A 19,950-nucleotide genomic window follows, 5' to 3' on the forward strand; every position below is an offset into this window, starting at 1 on the left:
CCACATGGTTCTCACTGGAGACCGAGTTCGGCTGTCGGTGTGTCAGTTTAGGGCTGAATTTTCTGTTTTCTTTTAAATGATCTAACTTACTTTCTGGCTGTGCCGGGTCTTCCTTGCTGCGTGGCCTTTCCTCCAGCTGCAGCGAGTGCCGGCTGCTCTCTAGTGGAGACACGCGGGCTCCTCATCACGGTGGCTTCTCTTGCTGCAGAGCACAGGCTCTGGGGCACGCGGGCTTCAGAAGTTCCAGCTCATGGGCTTCAGAGCACAGGCTCAGTAGTTGCTCGGGCTTAGTGGCTCCATGGCATGTGGGATCTCCCCAGATCAGAGATCAAACCTGTGTCTCCTGCATTGGCAGGCGGTTTCTTTACCACTGAGCCACCAGGGAAGCCCTGAATTTTCTTTTTTAACGCTTGCCTTTTCAGAGAGATGGTTTTGTTGATGATCTCAATTGCCACACAGATCTTCACGTTGTAACACTTTTGGAAGGAGTGTTCTGAAAATCACAGTTGTGTCATAAGCACACAAAGCTGTAACTGAGAACGCTGAACGTGGGCCGCAAGTCCCGAATTAGTCTAGTGCCTGGCATGCAGCAGGTGCTCACTAAACATGGAGAGTGAGTGGACAGAGGGATGGACGGGTTAAGCTATTCTTCCTTTGGTTCTGTCCTCCCCTGCCTCGGGTGGTACTCTTGAACAGGTGTATCTTACAGGTGGAGTGACCTGGAAGGAAATTCACAGTGCCGTCCCTCCCCCCAGATACCCTGCATCGGCAGCAAAATTATACATACACCAAATTATACATGCAGAGCACTGAATACTCAGTCTTACTCATCATCTGAGGCTAGGCCTCTGAGTAAATGTATAAAATCCTACTTTTAAAAGTTACAAATGTCCACAGGCAATCGAATGCCTTGGAAACTCCATCCAAAGTAAAAAAAAAAATTAAAAAATATGACTCCCTCCACCCCCGCTTCACCCTCCAACAAAATTTCAACACAAACCAAAATCTCTGCCATACATATGGTCCTTGGACAGAAGGGGAAAAAGCCTCCTCCTCAATTCTTTTACAGATTTTCAGATGCTATGAATTGTTACCAGCTTGGTATGTGACGTTTATTTGGAGTCTCCAAATGGTTTTACATTATCAGGAATCCTTGAATGAAATCTCCAGGTTTAGTCTAAACCTCAGTGGTAGTAATATCCCTTCAGGTCTTGCATTAATTAAATCTAGGAAAAGTACATAAACATTCATTTAGAAGCGCTATTTCTAAAGCATGTAATACTTACACGCTCACAAAGCACAGTTCCATTCTTGATTGGATGTCTGCTCCTCAGAGCAGACATGGAGGCGGTTTTTGTTTCCCTCTATGTCCTGCTACCTTTCTGCTTATTTTCTTTCATTCAACCTTTATAATGACTATGCTGGTGGGGGCGGGGGGAAGGGATTTCTCTGTCTACAGTAATGATAGCATCACCTTGATTCTTATCGAAACCCTGAAAGACAAGGGAATCCAGGACTTCACCTTTTTTTTTTTTTTTTTAAGTATGACTCTTAATATACAAAAAAGTTAACTGCCAGAATTTCCAAAAAGTTCCTTTTTCACTTGTAAGAACATTTAACATGAAGTCTAATCTCTGGACAGATTTGTAAGAACACAAATAGGTACCACGTTGATGTCTAGGGCTGATTAATCTTGCACAACTGAAATCTCACACCCCCTGAATTCTAGCTCCATACTTCCCCCTCCCCAGCCCCTGCCCGACACCCATCTGCTCTCAACGGGTCTGACTATTTCAGATGCCTCAGGTAAGTGGAATCACATAGCATTTGTCCTGCATCTGGCTTCTTTCCCTTAGCATAATGTCCTCAAGGGTCATCCTTTGTTGCATACATAAAAAAGATTCCTTCCTTTTTAATGGCTGAATAATATTCCCTTATGGGTTTCCCCGGTGGCTCAGTGGTAAAGAACCTGCCTGCTAATGCAGGAGACAGGGGTCCGATCCCTCGGTTGGGAAGATCTGGAAGAGGGCATGGCAACCCACTCCAGTATTCTTGCCTGGAGAATTCCATGGACAGAGGAGCCTGGTGGGCTACAGTCCATGCAGTTGCAAAGAGTTGGACATGACTTAGTGACTAAATAATATTCCCATATATATATATATATATATATATATATACACCACATTTTCTTTATCTGTTCATCTGTCATTTAGCTTGTTTCAAAAAATTAAAAGTAGAGTTACCATATGATCCAGCAAGCTCACTTCTGGGTATTTTATTCAAAAGAACTGAAATTAGGATCTTGGAAAGATATTTGTACTCACATGTTCGCTGCGGCATTAATCCCAACAGCCAAGACATGGAAACAATTCAAAAAGCATTTCAATTTCCATTTGGCACTTTTTAAAAATAAACTTCACAAAGTTGTTTGCTTTTTTATACTTCAGAGAAAAACATTAACTTCTTATCCAGTAGAGAGAAACAATGGCCCAGCATTTGTAAGTAGATATCTGGAGAAGAAAAAAGAAAATTGAAGTCATTGCGGTCCATCACATGGAGGGAAATTTTTGAAAACACTTGGAGGTCTGAAAGGGGAACGCTAAGCAGCACCAGGCCTCCCTGGTGGCTCAACTGGTAAACAATCTGCCTGCAAGAGACCCGGGTTCGATTCCTGGGTCAGGAAGGTCCCCTGGAAAAGGGAATGGTAACCCACTCCAGTATTCTTGCCTTAAGAATTCCTTGGACAGAGGAGCCTGGCGGGATATAGCCCGCGGTTGCAAAGAGTCGGACACGACTGAGCGACTGGCACGTACGTGTAAGCAGCACTTGCCAGCCCCACACTCCAGCACAGGGATGAGCTTAGAGACTCAGGGTGTCCGGGCCACAGCAGGTCAGGGTGTAAAGGTCTGGAAAAGGAATTGGGAGGACTGCTCATCAAGTTTACCTGCCTGGGCTCTATTTACACCTCTACCTTTATTATGACACTAACCTCAATAAAAACGATCTATTTTTCACTTTAGTCTTTTGCATCTATTCCACTCCAGGTGTGTCAATTTCCACACCACTGTGGCAATTTCAAACTGACTTCAGAGATTTGCCACTAATAATGCTAACTGAGATTTGTCATCATTGATACAATGACAAATTGTCAGGACTCACCTGTGAACTGGTGATGAGTCTTCTGGGTTTATATCATCTCTCTAGGCTGAAAGAAGACTAGTGTGAACTTCTGAATCATAGTTTTAAAGTACCCAAATATTTAAGGATTACATTTACTAATTAATCAAGAAAAAACTTTTTAATGTTTAAGCCTGCTCCAGCACTCCCCATCTTGCACTGATTACCTAGAAAGGATCCAGATGCTGAGTCTAATTAAAAGCATACAACACTTGTTGTAACTTCAGATTTAAAATAAAGAGTATTAAGCATGATAGAAACATGTTTGCTCACCAGAAAGTATACCCATTTATCAATAATTCACAGTAGATTTCTGCCAAAACAGTTCTCTAAATACATGTTCTATCTTGTGGTCCGTGATCTGTTACATTTTCACCTGTTTCTAAGTAAGTGCAGTTAGGTGATAAGGGTTTCCATTTTCCATTTTTTTTGTTTTGTTTTGTTAGACTGATTCTCCATTTACCTTTTGGTTTCTTATTTGAGAAGCAAAACATGTACTTGGGGAGTTGTAAAAATTCATGATTTGTTTACACTTTATTGGCAGTTTGAGGCTATTTTCCCAGCTTATTTTTTAAGTGAGAGGGGAAACAAAGCAACAAAACCTGTTCTATTTCAGAATATAAGCAGTTTTAAAGCCCCTAGACAAGCAAAGGGAAATTGAACGTTCCAGCAAATATCAAGAAGTCTGATCTAATATTCTAGCAAATACCAAGAATTCTGCGTGTTTTGGACAACTGCAATTTGTCCAAAGCTGGAAGAATAGATGATGCGGGAGAGGTGAAGCCCGCTAAATAGTTCTGTATCTAATGCACAAACTCTGCAAACACAGACTGAAATTCTGTTTCTTCCTCGGGAAAAGCAGAATAACCAAACGTGCAGAGAAGCGTCCAGATCCGTGACCGACATTTCTGCTCATGTTCAGACACTTGCCTCCTGCGGTGCCTGCAGGCAGAGGTCAGCTGGCTGCTTGGGCAGAACAGGGTTTTAGCCGGAGTGAGTCGTGCGCACCTCTCCTGGGCTCACGGGCTCTCGAGTCTCACCTCTGACAGTGACACACGCTGTGTCGCTGAGCTTCAGGCACTGACACAGGCGGGGCTTTTCCTCTTGCACTGCTGCATGAGTACTCGGCCGCCCCGAGACTGTTTCTCAAAGTGACTTACACATACGTGCCTGTTAGGTTCTGGGGCTGCTGCAGCAAATGGGGTGCTTAACAAATAGCAGAAATGGGTCATCTCCCAGTTCTGGAGGTGAGAAGTCGGGGATCAAGGCATCAAGGCCTCGGCAGGGACATGATCTCTTTGAAGGCATGGGGAGGACCCCTCCTGCCCCTCCCGCTATGGTGGCCCTTGGGGGCCCAGGCTTGGAGCCACAGCCTCCAGGGTCTGCCTCTGCCTGTGCCCTGCCCCGCCACGGCCTCTCCTTTCCTCATCTGGACCCCAGTCACCGATTTAGGCTCCCCCCACCCTGCCAGTTCAGTTAAGACCTCATCTTCATTAATTACATCTGCAAAAGCCATGTTCCCAAGGAAGGCCCCACTCAGAGGGTCCAGGCGGACATGAGTTTGGGGGGACACGACTCCAGCCAGTGAGTGTGTGTTTCATCATCACGGGCTGCGCGCAGGCTGGACACCCCCACTGGCAAGTCCCCTTCTTCAGGAAGCCGCCATGGCCCGTGGCCCCCCGACGCCATCCTGCCAGGCCTCCATGCACCGAGTCATCCCACAGACACCCCGACAGTCCGGGTTTCAAGCAGTCTCTGACCCATGCTGGCACCTCCAGAAGGAAGAAGAGAAATAGAAAGAGGAAGAAAAACAGGGGAAAAGGGACTGTCTAATGGAGAGGAGGCATGGAGGCAGGAGAATGTAGAGCAGGGCGTGCAGTGGCCGCAGTGTCTGGGTGGGAGGCCTGGTCAACCCCTGGGCCTGCGCACACCGCTGGAGCCCAGACGTGCAGAACGAATGACGGGTGGAGCTTTGAGTCAGATGGGGGCATCTGTCCAGCAGGGTCTTTGGCTCCTCCTCACATCCCCCTACATGTGCTGGGAACAGCCCCAGGAGCTCCTAGAAGATAAGCCTCTCGCCGCCCGCTTTCTAGAACCCAGTGAACACAGAACACGTCAGTCCCTCCCCAGAGGGCTAAGGCCACCCTGCGGGGCATCACGGCGAGGAGGCAGCCAGGGCTGGACCCCGTGCCCGCGCCTGGCTGGCTGCCACCAGCAGAGCCGTGATGCGACGTCCAGGCCAAACTGGAGAAGATAATCCCCTTGGAGTTAATGACATGCAAAGCCCAGGGCTCCTCTCCCACAAGCCCCTGCTAAATAAATAAGTATCCACTGTGTGCTGAGTTTTTATTCACAGTTTTGTGTTCCTTTCCCTAAAGAGATCCCCTAAATTCTAAGACCTCAGGGCGTACAAACCTGGGCCCAGGCTGGGCAAAGGACTGACAACAGAGCTGCCCAGACCCACCAGCCAACATGCTCGGGCCCCCAGCCTGGATCCCAGCTGCTGCCTCGAATCCCCACTCGGACGACACGTGGGCTTCATTCCGGAGGCATCTGCCAGCTCCTCCTGACTCAAGTTGTCCTGTCTGTTTTAAAATAAAATTAAAAAAAAAAAAAAAAAACGCCTAAACAAAACGGTAACCTTGAAGTGTAATTTTAAATTGATAAAGACTTTCTCAGGTTCAAGAGGGAGGTCATGTATGGATACCTATGGCTGATTCATGTTGATGTATTGTGGAAACCAATACAACATTGTAAAGCAATTATCCTCCAAGTAAAAAATAAAAATAAAAAAACTCATTTATCTTCTCACTCTACTTAATTTTACAGAAAATAGAAAGGAAGAAACCACATGTACCCATAGTTCCACTATTGCATTTAGCTTGGCTTCTCGATTATCCTTGAGAACCATCTCAGCCTATGGAACATCCCCTGGGAAACCTTAGAAAACACAGCTGTCTCCCTAGGGGCTCCCGGGGGTGGGGGACGGTCCTCACACAGAGGGTGGAGGCTGGGATGGGAGCCCCAAGACTCCCAAAGGCCCCAGGCTACCAGCTTGAGGACCACTGACAGGATCCAGGCTAGTTTATCTGGTGTGGCTGTGTCCTCAGGAGAGGCAGTTGGGAGGGAGTGGGGTTCTGTCTTCTTGGGGAGGGTGATGGCGGGGAGGTAACGGGGATGTTCTCATCCTCCTCCTCCTTGCTGAGATCCCTAGGGAAGGCTCTTCTTCCTTGGGAGCTGTGGATCCAGAGAGGATTTGGAGCAGGTGGGGGCACAGGGCAGGGTATGGAGGGTGCTGAGTGTGGATGTGCTCTGAGCACCGGCGGGGAGCAGGCCAAGGGCCAGGCCAGGTGGACTTGCTTCTCCATGGGAAGGAGAGAAGGAAGAGCTTGAAGGTGAGGGCAGAGGATGGAGTGTGAGTGCCAGATGGAGTCTCAGACGACGGAGGAAATCGTGGGTCAGAGACCAGCCCCGGGAGATGGCCCCAGTGTCAGATGACAGCCTTCCTCATCCAGGGAGCCCTCTTCCTCCCATGGCTGCCATTTATGTGTGAAAGCCACCCCAAGGAGTTGTGCAGTGCACAACCTGAGCCACGGTTCTCACCTTTCTTCCACAATGGGGTGAAATGAATAAGAGAAGACAATTTGGGGAAGTCACAAATATGTAGAAATTAAACAACACACTTCTTATTAATCAAAGAAGGAGTCACAGAGAGTTATAAAACACTCTGAGATGAATTAGAACAAAACCACAACATGCCAAAACTTACAGGCTGCAACTTAAGCACTGAAATAAAGCAATGGAAGGAGTGAAATGTATAGATGCAAATGTCTATATTAAAAAAGAAAAAAGATCTCTAATGAATAACCTAATCTTCTACATTAAGAAATAAGAATAAGAAAAGCAAACAAAATCCAAATCAAGCAGAAGAAAGGAAGCAATTAGAGGTTAGAGTATAATAAATGAAATAAAGAATAGAATAACAACAGAGAAAATCAACAAAACCAAAAGCTGGTTCTTTGGAAAGACCAGTATAATCAACAACCTTTAGTTAGACTGACCAAGATAAAAAGAGATGATGTAAACTATTAACGTTGGGAATAAAAGAGGGGACACCACGGCCAACTCTACAGAAATAAAAAGGACCACAGGGGATGCCATGAACCACCATACGCAAACAGATCAGACAACCTAAATTGAACGGATAAACTCCTAGGCAGGCAGAAGCCGCTGAAAATGACCCTAGAAGAAATAGAAGATCTGAATATGCTGATACAAAGTAAAGAGATTGAATCAGTGATTTTAAAACTTCCCACAAAGACAAGCCCAAGTTGGTTGCACTGGTGATTTCAACCATGTGTTAAAAGACGAATACCAACACTTCATAGCTCTTGCAAAAAAAAACAGAAGAGGAGGAAGTACTTCCAGCATCATAAGCCAGTATTACCTTGACACCAAAACCAAAGATCACAAGAAAAGGAAACTACAGACCAATATAGCTTATGATACAATAAGGCATATTAACACAAGAACCCTTGAAATGCTAGCCAGCTAAATCTAGCAATACATAAAAAGAATTACATAACATGACTGAGTGGGATTTATCCAAGCAAGGTTGTGGGTAGAATGAACAAGATGCTTCAGAGCCTTTATATGTATACTATAATATGCATTTATACAAATATTTATTGCCTGAAATACTTGCATCTTTTAAAAAGAAGAAAGTGGAAAATCAGTGAACTAAGTTTCAGACTTAAGACATTAGGAAAAATTATCTATAGATCAACTGAAAAAAAAAATAGATGTCAGGAAAAGAACAAGAGAACTCCAAAAAAAATCTAAAAAGGAAGAGAAAAAAAGAAAAACCATATATCACCATAAGGTATAAGAAGGCTGATCAAGCCAAATATTGGTCATTTAAAACTTCTGGTAAATTCCTTAAAGAAAAAGAAGAGTAATAGTGAATAAATATATTATAAATGAAGAAGAGGACAAGACTGAACAGGGGAGCTGTTAGAAACTATAAAAATTTACTACATGTGGCAAGAAAAATAGAAAGCTCAAATAATCCTAAAGCCATTATAGAAAAGTAGGAGTAATTTAAAAATTTCCCCAAGAGAATACAAAAAATTTTTTGGCAGATCCAAAAAATTCTGCCAAATTTTCAAGAAACAGATCATTCCAATCTTATAGAAGCTCTCCCAGAAGAAATGCTCTCCAAATCATTCTAGGAGGCCAGTATAATTTTGATACCAACACCAGATAAAAACAGCGTGCAAAAGAGAAATTAGAGCCTTCTTTTACTCATTAATATGGATGAGTTCTAATAAAATATTAACTGAATCTAACTGCACATGAAAAAGGATAACATGCTATGATCAAGTTGGAGTCAATGAATTCAAAGGCTCTTTAATATTTTCATATCTATACATTTGATCTATTACATTAAGAGATCAAATGATCGTAAGTGGTTATACATATATATATAGCTATATGTACATATATATAAAACCATGTATGATCATATCAACAGGAGCAGAAAAAGGGCATGATAAAATTCAACATCCATTTATGATAAAAAGGCGCCTTAACTTGATAAAGAATATGTATAAAAACATACAACAGGGGCTTCCCTGGTGGTCCAGTGGTTAAGAATCTGTCTTGCAGTGTAAGGGACACCAGTTCAATCCGTGGTCCAGGAAGATCCCATGTGCTGTGGAGCAACTAAACCGGTGCCTCACAACCCCTGAGCCTGTGAGCGTAGAGCCTGTGCTCCACAGTAAGAGGAGTGGCTGCAGTGAGAAGCCCACGCTCACCACGACTGGAGAAGCCGCCCTGTGCAGCAACGAACACCCACCATAGACAAAAAATAATCTTAAAAAAACCCCTTACAACATAAGTCACTATAAATGGGAAACTAATGGAATTATTCCTTTTAAAGGCAGAAACAACAAAGTCGGAAACAACAGGACGTGTGTGCTGAAAATACAGAATCTGTAGGCTGCAAACTAAAAATGTGATGAAAGAAATCATAGAATACCAAATAAATGATGAAATGTTTTATGTACATGGATTGGAAGACTGAAAACAGTATAGGTGTCAAATCTTCCCAAAACAGCCTTCAGATTTAATGCAATTCCAAGCAAGACTGCAGAAGGATTATTTTGTGGATATAGACAATCTAATTTTTAAATTTATATAGACAGGCAAAAGAATTAGAAAAGTCAGTTTTGAAAAAGAAGAAAATTGGAGGAATCACATTTCTCAACTTTATGACTTACTGTAAAGACAACAGTAATAAATCACACCAGTGTATATCAGCATAGGGATAAGCACATAAATCAACGGAAGAGAACAGAGTCTAGAATTAGACCCACATAAATACAGCCACGTTAATTTCTGACAATGGCAAAGCTGCAGTTCAATGGAACTAAGATAGTCTTTTCCAAAAACCAGTGTTAGAAAATCGGACGTCCACATGCAGAAAAAGGACCTTATCCCGGGGCTTTATTACAAAATTAACTGCAAGACTGAAATTGGCTGTTAGGAGAATGAGAGACTAGCTCCTCACTGCGGGAAAATACCTGCCACATATCTGTTAAAGAACTTTTATCCAGAATACATAAGGAACCCTCAACTTCAACAGTCAGAAAACTCTAAAAATTAGGAAAAGACTCTGAGCAGACACGTCCCTAAAGAGGATCCACAGACAGCAAATAAGCACATAAAAACATGCTTGACATCGCAAGATTTTAGGGACATGCAAACTGAGGTCTTGTGCATTGTCTACAAGCCTTGCAGGCCTCTTCACGGCAAGGTCATCTCGGACTGTAAACTCCCAGAGGGCAGGGGACTTGTTCCCTCTACAACGGCTGGAATACAGGAATCCTTACCACAGCAGGTCTGAGCGGGGATGCAGAGCCCCCAGAACTCTTGGCACTGCTGGAGGAGATGGGAAATGGTGCAGCCACCTCGGGAGAGGATTCAGACAGCTTCTTATAAAGTTACTGGAGAAGAAAAAGGCTACCCACTCCAAGTACTCTGGCTTGGAGAATTCCATGGACCATATAGTCCATGGAGTCGCAAAGAGTCGGACATGACTGAGTGACTTTCACTTCACTTTATAAAGTTAAGCAATCCCAATCCTAGGTATGACTTTCCTAGAGAAATGCACGTTCACACAAAATCCTGGACATGACTATTCATAGCAGGTCTATTCATATTCACCCCAAACTGGAAAACAACTCAGATGTTCTTCCACAGGTGGACAGATAAGCATCGATATATCCACACAGTGAAATATGACTCAATAATATACAGGTATAAGTCACTGGGCTTCCTGGTGACTCAGTGGTGAGGAATCCGCCTGGGATTCCCAGGAACTGCAATTGCTGAGCCCAAGTCTGAGCGCGCTGGAGCCCGTGCTCTACAGCAAGAGAAGCTATCGCTTTTCACAGCCGCTAAGTCTGTGCACAGCCACTAGACATAGCGCCCGATCCCTGAAACGAGAGAAGAGCCCACGCAGCAATGAAGACCCAGCACAGCCAAAAATAAGTAATAAAAAAATTTAAAATAAAGTAAACGCCAGCCTGAAATATGAGCCAAGATGGCTTGTCCATTCAGTCCCCATGAGGTTGAATAACAACAACAAAAAGAATAAATTGCTGATACAAGCAACTACTTGTATGAACCTCAAAAGCATTATGTTGCATGGGAGAAGCTGGTCTCAAAAATCCATGGTTCCACTTCCATGACTGTCTCAAAAGGATCAGTTCAGTTCAGTTCAGTCGCTCAGTTGTGTCTGACTCTTTGCGACCCCATGAACTGCAGCATGCCAGGCCTCCCTGTCCATCTCCACTCCTAGAGTCCACCCAAACCCATGTCCATTGAGTCGGTGATGCCATCCAACCATCTCATCCTCTATCGTCCCCTTCTCCTCCTGCCCCCAATCTTTCCCAGCATCAGGGTCTTTTCAAATGAGTCAGTTCTTCGCATCAGGTGGCCAAAGGATTGGAGTTTCAGCTTCAACATCAGTCCCTGCAATGAACACCCAGGACTGATCTCGTTTAGGATGGACTGGTTGGATCTCCTTGCAGTCCAAGGGACTCTCAAGAGTCTTCTCCAATACCACAGTTCAAAAGCATCAATTCTTTGGCGCTCAGCTTTCTTTATAGTCCAACTCTCACATCCATACATGACCACTGGAAAAAACCATAGCCTTGACTAGACGGACCTTTGTTGGCAAAGTAATGTCTCTGCTTTTTAATATGCTATCTAGGTTGGTCATAACTTTCCTTCCAAGGAGCAAGGGTCTTTTAATTTCATGGCTGCAGTCACCATCTGCAGTAATTTTGGAGCAAAAGGATAAAGTTCAGCAATTCCCAGGGGAGGAGGGAGGGGAAGCGCAGCATAAGGGGGCTGTTGGGTGGTGGAACTATCCCACGTACACAGTTACATGACTCCACACACGTGTGAAAATTCCCAGACTGGTACACACGCCCACGCAAAAGTCAGTTCTGCTGTATGTTGGTTTAAAAATCAAACACTAGAAGCTAAGATCAGTTGGAACATGCACCGATGATTATTCCCATGTACTTTCAATGATAAGTATTTTCAAAGTCCTCATTATAGCAGAATTCCTTAAAGTGCCCGATACCAGTTATCCATTTTCTTCATTTATACAAATTTGATTTATTCACAGGGAAAAAAATAATGTAGGAGTCAGACATGGATTGGAATAGGAAATGGCAACACACCCCACAATTGTTGCCTGGAGAATCCCGTGGACAGAGGAGCCTGGAGGTCTACAGTCCGTGGGTCACAAAGAATCGGACACGACGGGGTGAACCCAAGACATGGATGCTTATTACTATTAATTCTAAACAACATCGACAGGAAGATTAAAAAATAGAAGACAGAAGGATTCCTGGAAGGGAAGAAAGCAAATCATCGTATTTGCAAGTCGGGGGGAGGGAGGCTAAGAAACACACAGTAAAGGGATTGCACCCCTCCTCAGTGCAGATGTTCTGGACCAAGGCTGACCTGAGCCAAGAAAGGAGGGCATCTGTGGATGACCTCTGGACTGTCGTGTTGAACAGGATATTGTTTTAACACCGAAACTGACTAAGCTGTGAGAATTGCCAGACAACCGTCAGGAGCCAGAAGCATCGAAAACACCACGTTATGGGAAAAAAAAAGACCAGGAAATCAGCTTGCTGATTGCTCTGAACGGGGACAAGCCTATTCATTATGGTGAGGAGATGGTGAGGAGATGTGGAAGCAACAAAAGCTTGGGGCCAGGACTTGAGACCGCCCCACCCTGGACACCTTCACTACATCCACCTTCCACCGGCTGAGAGAGAGACATGAAATGCTGCAACTTCCCAGCTCACAGTAAATAAGACCAGTGCCTTCCCTTCCTCCTTGGAATTTACAATCTGAGACCACTGTGATGTGAAGGGCGGGAGAGTCTCAGAGCCTAGATCTTCCCCATTAAAACCGAGACCCGTAAAAGCAAAGGAGCAGAAGGAGCGAGCGAATAAGGGAAGAAAAGGACATGAGAGAACGAGAGGACCTTGACATGAGACTGAACAGGGAGCCAAGATGCCGCAGAAGCTGCTGGTGAGGGAACGAGGTGAGTTAACTGGTCTGCATGATGAAAGACAACTTTCCTCTCCCTCTGGCTAGAGTCACTCGAGTATTTGCATCAACTGGCATTTGTTGTATGAGATTTTCTTTCTGAGTAATCCTGTACCTTGGCAAGCATGTGAAACATAGTTTTTGTAACTTAAGAAAAAACATTGCTGGTATCTGTTAGCTGCAATCAGAACAGCCCTTAACTGTGCTTTGGAGAGAATCCGTTTTCTGATTTCACAGAAGCCACCGTGCTTTATCAGCAGGCTCACTTTCATTGTCGTTTGATGTTTTCCGTTATTAACAATCATGCATTTTAGCGGGGACTCACACAGATGTTAGTCCACCCGTGTTCACAGCAGGATTATTCGCGACAGCCACTGATTCGTGGAATCAGTCCAGGTGTCTGTGGAGAGATGAATGGACAAGCAAAATGTGGTCTAGCCATCCAATAGAACATGACTCAGTCGTGCCACCTGCTGCAACAGGGATGATCCTTGAAGACATTACACTCAGCGAAATCCGCCAGCACCAAAGGAAAGACGCTGCAGCATTCCATCTATAGGGTACATGGAGTAGTCAAACTCTTAGAGACAGAATGTAGAACAGTGGTTGCCAGGGGCTGGGGACAGGGAGGGATGGGATTTTATTGTTTAATGGGGACAGAGTTTCAGTTTAGGAAAATAAAAAGTTCTGGAGATGGATAGTGGTATTATTTGCGCAACAAAATGAATGTCGTTAATGCCACTGAACTAAACACTCAAAAACCTTTAAACCATTAAAATGGTAAATTTTAATGTTACGTATATTTTACCACACAAAATTTTGTTTCCAATTGGGAATTATGTACGTTTCAGTTTATTTTTCACGTACTGGTTGCTTCTAAGTGTTGGCCACCAAGAATAAAGCTGCCGTAAACATCCTCGTGCAGATTTCTGTGTGGAAACAAATCCTTTGGGTAGATACCAAGAAGTGCAACTGCTGGATCATGTGGTCAGAATATGTTTACTCTTGTAAGAAACTGCCAAACTGTCATGCGAGTGGATGGAGCCGCTTTGCATCCCCGCCAGCAAGGCATGAGCGCTCCCATTGCCCCACGTCTCACCAGCACTGGGCTTTGTCCGTGTTTCGGATTTTGGCCATTCTCATAGGTGTGCAGTGATATCTCACCTATGTTTTAGCTTGCAGTCCCCTGAGGACACGTGATGCTGAGTGAATTTTTTTTTTAGTGAGGTTTGTGAGCACATACTTGAATGGCACGAAAACTCAAGATATTTGTCGAATGTGATTTAATTTTCTTTTGGCTAGTTCGTGAGAAGCAGGGGAATACTCATCACTGGGAAAGCTAAATCTCTTAGGCTTCCATGCAGTTAACTTAGGGCCAAGGGTGATCTTTACAATCCCGTAGCTGGGGGAGGGCACCTCGCTTCCAGTCTCGGGTCACTACAGGCCTCAGCGGGCCCTTCAGGCCTCTCAGCCAGCTTCCAGGACGACGGCCCATCCTAGCTCCACAGCGGCATCCAGCCCCACCGCACGGAGCTGACAGCTGTCTTTTCGGGCAAGGAAGCCGACTGCCGCGCTCTGGGTCCCGGGCCCTTCAACGGCTCCGTGCTGGGTCGCCCTGTGCCCTCTGACACAGGGCCCCTGCTCCCCCCCTCTGCACCTCCGAGTCCTCCCCCTGGAGCCCCGAGACCCCCTCACTGCTTGTGGCACCTGCCCAGCCATCTAGATTCCCCTCCAGGACGGCCCCCCTCAGGGTGTCGCCCGACGCCCCTCCCCGGGCTCCACCTGCCAGTGTCTGAGCGCCGGAGTACATGCGCATCTCACAGACCTGCTTCTCTCTGACTGGAAAGAGCAGTGTCTCCTCCTCTTGAATTCCTCGGCGTCCAGCCCACTGCCCCAAGGAGCTGAAAGCTGTCTGAGGGGGTTAATGCTGGGAGACGCTGTCTGGGCCGCGGGCTCGGGGCATACATCCGCCTGGATGCAATTGCGCGGTCTTCTCTCTCACAAGGCCACCCCTGTCTGTCATCAGCTCTTGGAGAGCCAAGGTTCACAGCGCGGGAGGGGAACAGGGTGATGAACGACACTACGGTTTCTCATAGGCTGACACCCAATAACCTGCTGAGAAGACCCTGATTCCAGAACCATCGGTATTTTCAGGATGTGTATTTGGCAAAGCAGCAGCAGCTGAGGTTTCAGGCTCTTCTGACTTCAGGGACCCAGGCCCTCCAGAGCCAACGGCCTTCTCCTTTCACCTGCTGGTGATGGAGACCCACCAGCAGGACACAGCTCCATGCTCGCTGAGCAGCAGACGACGCCAGGCACGGTTTACTGTCTCAGCACACTCCACGCAGAGCAGCTCGTCATGTGCCAAAAGGAAGTATTCTGGCACATCACTCTTTCCTAAGAGCCCGGGGGTAGGAGTCCAAGGCCAAGTCGCAGGATGCATCCTTTCCCCGAGAGGCGCTCTCACAGGAACGGAATGGGCTGGATCCCGTCTTTCCCGAGAGCTCCGTGATGACTGCCCCGCACCCGGGGTGCAGGCTGGAGCAGGGGCGCCCGCAGAGGGGGAGGAGCTGTGATCACCCCCATCTCTCCTCTCGTACTGGCGGGAAATCCCCACGAGCAGCTGTGTCCCCAACCAAAATGAAAATGCAAGAAAGGAGGCCAAAAATGGTTGGAGAGCTCCTCAAGCTTGTCTCAAACAATGCAGTGCAAGTGTGTGGGTGGTCAGGAGACCCCAGGGTCTTTATACACCAAGGCGAACCCTGCAAGGAACATGGTGATGCGTTCTGTGTGAAGATTTCAGGCTAAACTCAACACACAGCAAAGGCATCAGGAGAACAGCACAGCGAAGGCTGCAGAGAGTGGTTGTAGAGTCTCCTATTCAGTACTGCACAGGAAATCGAGCCGCGAGCATGCAGGTCTCCAGCTCACAGACCCTAACCAGCGTCACTGGTGCCCCAGACCACGGGGCAAGGAGTCGCAATCAGGGCCCTGAGAGTGCATTTTCCTCGTGAAGAGCTATCATTTCACTTCCAAAGGCCAGAAGTGGCCCCGCAGGTTCTGTGGTAATTCTTTCCTGTCCTGCAGTTTGGTCTTTTTAATGATAGAACTGCATTTCAGGCCAAGCTAGGCATGAGCTAAAACCTGTAGTTTTGCAAAGGGCTGGTAAAGCAGATAAATATCTGAAATGTTCCTGGCCTGAGGCAGGATACGACAATAAATGATTGTGAGATGTTCAAACACTCCACCTGCTTACTCCCAAAGTGGGCAATTCCAACATGGAAACAGGAATTAGAAAATCATGCTTAGGGACTTCCCTGGTGGAACAGCGGATAAGATCTACCTGCGAATGCAGGGGACAGAGTTCAGTCCCTGGTCTGGGCAGCTTCCACATGCCACAGGGCAACTAAGCCCACGCGCCACAAATACTGAGCCTGCATGCTGCCACCGCCGAAGCCCACGCGTCTAGAGCCTGTGGTCACGATAAGAGAAGCCACCCCCACGAGAAGCCCGTGCGCTGCAAGGCAGGGCGGCCCTGCTCGCCGCAACTAGAGAAAGCCTCGTGCAGCAGCGAAGAGCCAAATATGAATCCATAAATGTTGTTTAAAAAAGGAATATCACACCTAGAAGCAGGTAAGTTGGCCTCCAACCCTGTACTCCCACTAACAGTTTTTTTTTTTTTTTTAAGTGTATTACTCTCTTCTGTAAAGTATTAGATAACATTCACACGCTGCCAGGTTGCTGGGAGAACTGTATGAGTTAATATGTGGGAACATATCACGTATTATACACACTGAGGTCTATTTGTTGTTGTCAAAGTCCTTTTAGGAAAAAAAGTACTTTAATAAGGTCATACAAATGTAGTAGGGAAAGCCGCTCAGTCGAGTCATTTATGAAAAGTGAAAGTTGCTCAGTCGTGGCTGACCCTTTGCGACCCCATGGACTATACAGTCCATGGAATTCTCCAGGCCAGAATACTGGAGTGGGTAGCCTTTCCCTTCTCCAGTGGATCTTCCCAACTCAGGGATCGAACCCAGGTCTCCTGTATTGCAGGAGGATTCTTTACCAGCTGAGCCACAAGGGAAGCCCCCAAAATGTAGTAGAATTGAGCACTCAGCTCAGTTCAGTTCAGTTGCTCAGTCGTGTCCAATTCTGTGACCCTATGGACGCCAGGTTTCCCTGTCCATCACCAACTTCCAGAATTGAGCACTGCTGCTAAGTCACTTCAGCCGTGACCAACTCTGTGCGACCCCATAGATGGCAGCCCACCAGGCTCCCCCATCCCTGGGATTCTCCAGGCAAGAACACTGGAGTGGGTTACCATTTCCTTCTCCAATGCATGAAAGTGAAAAGTGAAAGTGAAGTCACTCAGTCATGTCCGACCCTCAGTGACCCCATGGACTGCAGCCTACCAGGCTCCTCCATCCATGGGATTTTCCAGGCAAGAGCACTGGAGTGGGTTAATAAACCTATATATCTAGTACAATTATAGCCAAATCTATAGAATTTTACTCTTTCTTCCAGGAAAGGCCTGTAAGCAAAATATTCATACTCTGTTCTCAGTGACAAGTTCAACCGTCAGTAGATGAGTTCAGAACCCAGAGGATATGTTCAAACACATTCCTAACCCCATGACGTGTCTGGATCTCTCCATTTAGCCTAGGGAAATCAGAAAGATATACTTCTGTGTTAAAAGCACTTTCTCAAGAAAAATTCCACGGGGAGCTCAAAGTTTTCTGATATTTCAGAGGAAAAGCTTGGAGGCATATTCCACTCACTTTTTAGCAGTTCTTTAAGCACCTCCTGTGACTAAGGTACCCGATTAGATGCTGGGAGACACAGCCCTTACCCTCAAGTAGCCTCTGGTATAATGGAGATTAAATGAACACATACAGTGCCGTCTAACTGCAGAGGGAGAACAGACACACCCTGGTTACACGGGCTTGCTTTAGTGCTGCCTGAGTGTGGGCACAGGGCCCTGCGGCCCGGGTCCCTTTCTTCGGCTCAAAGGACTCCTTGCCTCATCTGGTTATAAAGAGCCACGCTTCCACCTCCTTCAAGACAAAGGAAAACCACCTTGTGCATTTCTCTGTGAGCAGAGCGTGACTGGCGGGATCATTGCCCTCAAGCCTGTTCTAAAGTTATGACTTCAGTTTTCATAGTTTGGGAAAGCAGCTCTTGGATTTCATTGTTGTTTTTTTTTTTAGGAGTCAAACATTATTCAGATCAACTGGAAGTGAAGCCTGCACTGGGCCAAGCCATTCCCAGCATGACTCTGCCTGAACCTAATCCTGACCTGCAGCGCCCCCACCAGGCCCCCCCAGGCTGCCAGGAGCTGGGAATTCCTGCTGGTGCGCCGGGCAGGCAGGACTCAGGGGAGAGGAGACCAGACTCGTTTTTCCTTGTTGGTTAAGCCAAAGCTTCATGTTTTATTGTTAGTGTAATTATTTTAGTTGTCTGCTGCTCTAGCGGAATATCTAGTACCAAGGGGACAGCTGGCCTGTAAGGCACCATCATGCGAATCCCCAGAAAAGCCCTCTTTGCCCAGGTCATTTAAAAAGGCACCCCCTGTGGGCGGATGGAGCCCCCAGGCCCGGTGGCCTGAGCTCTGGTGACCCCAGCCCCATCCAGCCCTCCTTGGCTTTGTGCAGTGTGCAGACTGAACAACAGAGAGGCAGCCAGCTTAGGTTCTGTATTGTAGGCTCTAGAGAGAACCATCACTTCTGTATTAAAACAACACTCATGTACGTCAACTATATTTCAATTGAAAGAATGCTGAATGTTTAAATGCTCTCTTTACTGTGGGATTATCTTTTTCTTTTTTCAGTATACTTTTCTTTATAAAATTCCCAAAGAAGTATTATTAAAAATGTATCTTAAAAACGTACCAAAGTAGAACTTACCTTGAAAATCCTATGTTAGTTTTGATTTCATGTTTTGCTTTTCCCCGTGGTTTTCATTCCTAGATTTTAAAGGATAAGTGTTAACATTTCTTTATCTGAATCTTCTTCCTATCCTTGCCCATAAAATTCCTGGGAAAGAGAATCAGCTTTACATCATCAAAGAGATTTTAAAGGATGCCTCCTTTGCTCCATGACTGTTTTGAAAGAAAAGACCAAGTTCTGACACAGCGGCCTAGAGAAATATCCCCATGGGGTTCTTCTGGTGGATGGGTTTCCCAGGTGGCTCAGTGGTGAAGAATATGCCTGCCAATGCAGGAGATGTGGGTTCGATCCCTGCGTTGGGAAGATCCCCCGGAGAAGGGTATGGAAACCCACTCCAGTATTTTTGCCTGGGAAATCCCATGGACAGAGGAGCCCCGCAGGCTACAGTCCATGGGGTCACAAACAGCTGGACAAAAACAAGAAGGAACTCGAACAGGCACTACTGCGACCAGGGGAGTGAACCCAAATGCCAAGTGTCTATTGCATTAGGGAATAGTTGCTGTGTACCCAAAGTGTTCCTTAGGGCTGAACATTTAATTGGATGTTTCATAATTCCTGGAGACTCCACCAGTGAGCCACGAAACTCAGAGCGAAACCAGAGAGTTGCAGAACAGACTATGTTAAGAAGCCAGCTTCTCAGGGGTAATTACAGGATGCTTCATAAGGGTGAAAGCAATTCTCTTAGCTCCTTGCTGCGGGTGGGGTGGGGAATTGGTGAAATTCAGGCGCAGCGCCGTCGGGTGGGGTCTGACCTACCAGGACGCGTTGCCTGTACAACAGGCGGTGAATAAGCTTTTGTTGAACTTCTGGGGCGGGGCGGCTTTCACGGGCCTTCAGCTGTGACAGCTGACCCGCCCAGGACTCTGTCTCTTTAGGGGAGAAACGCTTACAGGGAGCGTAGAGCCGCTGGGGAGGGGTAGGGGCGGGCTGGCAAGAACCAAGGACAGTTCTGCAGGCCGGGGCTCCTGCCCACTCTATGTAAACCACTGCCGCTGGACGTCGAAGCTTGCTCCCCAAAGGCCGCCGCAAATACACATACATGCAGACTTAGATACACACTCGGGGAACACTTTCTTCTCCACTGGCTAAGGGAATCGGTTAGAGAGTGCGGTGCTTTTTTCACCCCAGGAAAGGCGGTCCTGGAGTTCTGGGCAGCCTTGCCGGGCGGCCGTGGGATTCAGGAGCTGCC

At 46.4% G+C, this 19,950-nt stretch overlaps 1 long non-coding RNA gene across 2 annotated transcripts; it reads right to left on the minus strand.

The window, feature by feature from the left end:
* Positions 1-444: 444 nt before the first annotated feature.
* Positions 445-19,055, minus strand: LOC113882801. Of its 2 annotated transcripts, none has more exons than XR_003508448.1 (4): positions 18,720-19,055; positions 3,160-3,205; positions 2,325-2,510; positions 445-1,226 (listed from the first exon to the last, which is right to left on the minus strand). It is a non-coding gene; the product is annotated as an uncharacterized LOC113882801 (long non-coding RNA). The 2 variants fall into 2 exon arrangements; XR_003508449.1 differs by having other exon boundaries at positions 3,160-5,762.
* Positions 19,056-19,950: the final 895 nt, after the last annotated feature.

The sequence above is a fragment of the Bos indicus x Bos taurus genome, chromosome 24 (genome assembly GCF_003369695.1).
Source record: "Bos indicus x Bos taurus breed Angus x Brahman F1 hybrid chromosome 24, Bos_hybrid_MaternalHap_v2.0, whole genome shotgun sequence".
Taxonomy (NCBI): domain Eukaryota; kingdom Metazoa; phylum Chordata; class Mammalia; order Artiodactyla; family Bovidae; genus Bos; species Bos indicus x Bos taurus.